Below are 2,868 nucleotides of genomic sequence, written 5' to 3'. Positions count from 1 at the left end.
TCAAATGAATTGAACTGAAAATGTTGAGTCAGAACGGGAATGGAAAGCAAACCAGACAGATGCATTAATTCTGTTTTCTAAAAAATGAATCATTAGTAGCATTTCTACCATAAACTGTAGTTTTTGACATTCAAAGTCATTTTTCTAGCATGAGTTTTTGTTTTCACTTTTTTCAAATCTTTCCTGTTATGTTCAACTTTATTTTTAGTGCTACGTCTTAAAATCTTCTTAAGGAAGTTTAGAATACATGTAAAATTATTTGAAAGAGTTTTAAAAAGCATTAAATAAGAGTTACTTATTTCTGTATAAACCTTGGATCAGGTCATGACCTTCATGGAGCAGAGTTCTAACGTTCCTCTGAGAGCAACCAGAACCAGAACCACAAGAACCAGAACCACCTGTTTAAAAGCTCTGCTAACAGATCAAAGTCTCTGATTGGTGGATTAGACTAAAAACAGAGAGCTAGCTCACAGTTAGCATCCGCTACATTGGAAGGAAGCTAAACAGTCTGACAGCATATCGGAGCGACATACCCTGTCTGTTATTGATAGATCTACGTCTCTGTTGATTGGAAATCAGAAGTTTCACAGATATTATTATTCTTTTTTATTCCGTTACTTAAAAGGTTCATATTTTTTTTATCTTATAAGTTGATAAATGAGTTAATATTTGTTTATATTCAATATTTAATACAAATGGCAAAATAAATTGGTAAAATAAGTATTTTTTTTGTTTTATTTGGCATTATTTGTAAAAAAAAAAATTATCCTAAAGATGATGAAAAGATCAAATAATCATCGATAAGATCAATCAATAGATGAATTTATTAATAGATGACTCGTCATTAAAAGTTTTAAATCTGAGGATGATCCCCCCCCCCATCAGGTGCTGAAGGCCGTTTAGATGCTGCCTGGTTCTGGTGGTTCTGCGTGGTTCTGGTGGATCTCAGCATCTAGCAGGCGGTCCGCTGCAGGTCAGGCTCCTGGTTCTGTGCTCAGTTGATCCCGGTTTCTTCAGGGTCCGATTCTGGGTGTTAGTTTGGCTTTTGGGGGGTAATTTAACCCACAACCTGTGTTGCCTGTGAGCCTAGCTAATGCAGGGGGGTCTGGTCTGTCTTCTGGGTTAGAATGTCCTGGTGTGACGCTGGACCAATGCAGAATGGGACCTGCAATGCATGCTGGGAAGTGTCTGTTTGGGCTGGAACCAGAAGCTTTTCTGCCTCACCTGCTGCAGACCTTTCACAATAAAAGTCTTCCTGCTGCTTCTGTGTGAATCTGGGTTCCTGGTTCTAGAGTTTTTTCTCCTCTCATTGGTTCTGTTTAAACTCCTACTTTAGTTCCAGTGGGTTGATCAGAACCCTCAGCAGCGTTCCTCCTCCCCCTGATGTGAGGTAAATGGACGGCGGGCTGCTTTCTGTGGACCCGTTCTCTGAAGCTGCGACTGTTTGCGGTTCTGAATGCAGGAACATCTGCGCTCTGAGCTGAACTTGCAGTGAACTGTTGCAGCGTTCTGCACGGCTCTGCAGCTGCACGTGTTTTATTCCTCAGAGCGCGGGCTCGCCTCCCTGCTCGAACCCTGCAGAGCGTGCGGTATGGCCGTGCAGCTGGCGGGCCAAAGGAATGCTCTCTGGACCGCCGGGCTCGGCTCGGCTCGGTCCGGCTGCTCCTCCTCAGGGTGAAGCCCAGCTGGGAGGAACCCGATGCTCCTCAGGAATCTCCTTCCATTCTCCTTATTTACCAGCTTCTCCCCTCCTGGCTGCTATTTTGGAGCCCGGTCTTACTGTATCTGCTGGCGCTGTGGGCCCGGCGCTGAAAGCTGACTCTTAAACACTCGCTGTGGAGACGGCAGCGGTTGCTAAGATACACCACATTAAAGGAGACATTTAAAACAGAAAACTGGCAAAGATCAGAGCTGCAGGGAAGTGGGTCCAACAGAGACCAGAACTGGTTCTGCTTTTCTCCTCTGCCTCATCCTTCCTGTAACCAAGCCAACGGTCTGCAGTTTGCACCATGAGCTGGAACCCGCAGGACTCGCTGCAGCTCTTCCAACCAGTCAGAACCAGAACCCAACTGGGTTTACCTGATGGTCAATAGTGTGAGGTTTAATCAGAGGGTTGAAGCTGTTCTTCTGAAGCCGATGTCCGAGAATCTGAACAGTTCTAGATAGTTCTGGTTCTGGATCGTCTTTCTGAGATCCAGTCGTATCCAGGAAGCTTCAGAACTTCAGCCCGGTCCAGAAGTGGTTCAAGGATTAGAGGTTTATGGCTGCTGAGCCGCTGACTGACTCCTCCCCCTGATCGTCTCCACCTTAAATAGGGAAATTAAGAGATTTGAGAGGTAGGAGAGGAGCGTGAAGGAAGCATCTATGTTAGGTAAGAAAAAACATCCTTAAACGGGGGGGGGGACTCAGGTTTCAGCTTTAAAAAACCTACAATGCAGCGATATTAGGGGTGGAACGGTTCACAAAATCCACGGTTTGGTTCGGTTTGCGGTTTCGTGGTCACGGTTTTCGGTTCGGTATATGTTGATCGTTAGCCTGACATGTCGGTCGTGTTGCTGTTAGCATAAACAAAACGTATTGCACAATGCTCGCACATTGTTTTTATCCACAACTTTCTTTCCGCCGTCATCGTAGGTCACTCTAAATGCAAAGTGGTCCCATAAAGCAGACCTATAAACTAGGGATGCAGGATATTGGGATTTTGGCCGATATGCCGATATTTTAAAACTCATGTAGCCGATAACCGATATCGATACCGATGTTAAAGCTGGACAAAAATAAGTAGTCATTGAAAATAGCAGTTTTGTTAACCATTTCTGAAAATTTGAAAAATAATATACTCAAATATATTTTCATATGCTGATATCA

This window comes from Cyprinodon variegatus, unplaced genomic scaffold (assembly GCF_000732505.1).
Source record: "Cyprinodon variegatus isolate N-32 unplaced genomic scaffold, C_variegatus-1.0 Scaffold665, whole genome shotgun sequence".
Classification (NCBI taxonomy): domain Eukaryota; kingdom Metazoa; phylum Chordata; class Actinopteri; order Cyprinodontiformes; family Cyprinodontidae; genus Cyprinodon; species Cyprinodon variegatus.
The sequence above is the reverse complement of the archived record's forward strand: the minus strand, read 5'-3'. Positions refer to the sequence as shown.